A 530-nucleotide genomic window follows, 5' to 3' on the forward strand; every position below is an offset into this window, starting at 1 on the left:
CAGCATCACATTCTTGCTTGTAGACTGTCGTGTTAATCTCCAATTTTAAATGAAGTTATTAGTTTTCTGTGCCAGTCAACAGAATTCATGCTTGGTATTGCGGGAAGAGAAACTCAATCACGGTGGGCAGTAAATACACAACGAAAAGAGTAGTGAATTGAACCCTTTATTGGGCAGTGAGCTATTACATGAATTTATTACACTGGAAGTGTAATTCATACTATAATACACAAATAATTGATAAAAATTTGATCAGGCAGCAAGTAGATCCCGAGATTTTTTCTCATATTGAAATTTGTTTCCTTTTGATTCATCAGCACACCATATAAAGGTGCCAACGAGCTTCCCTTGGTCTTCAACTCATTGCAGGCTTCCAAAAATCCATCACTAGGTCTTAGGCCTCCACCGCCACCACTCTGAAAGGTGGCCCACGATTGTCCTCCCCCATAATTAGAAGCTTGCATCTTGAAGTTTGTCATAAATTGGGAACACTGAGCTTATCATATGCATAGAATTGGAAGTTTACATAG

The 530-nt window shown here is 38.9% G+C and overlaps 1 pseudogene; it reads right to left on the reverse strand.

Annotated features, from left to right (window-relative positions):
• Positions 1-252: 252 nt before the first annotated feature.
• LOC110413047 (chitinase 2 pseudogene) overlaps positions 253-530 on the reverse strand; it is a 1,143-nt pseudogene continuing 865 nt past the window's right edge.

The sequence above is a fragment of the Theobroma umbraticum genome, unplaced genomic scaffold (assembly GCF_002168275.2).
Source record: "Theobroma umbraticum cultivar Fairchild unplaced genomic scaffold, ASM216827v3 scaffold_95.0, whole genome shotgun sequence".
Taxonomy (NCBI): Eukaryota; Viridiplantae; Streptophyta; class Magnoliopsida; order Malvales; family Malvaceae; genus Theobroma; species Theobroma umbraticum.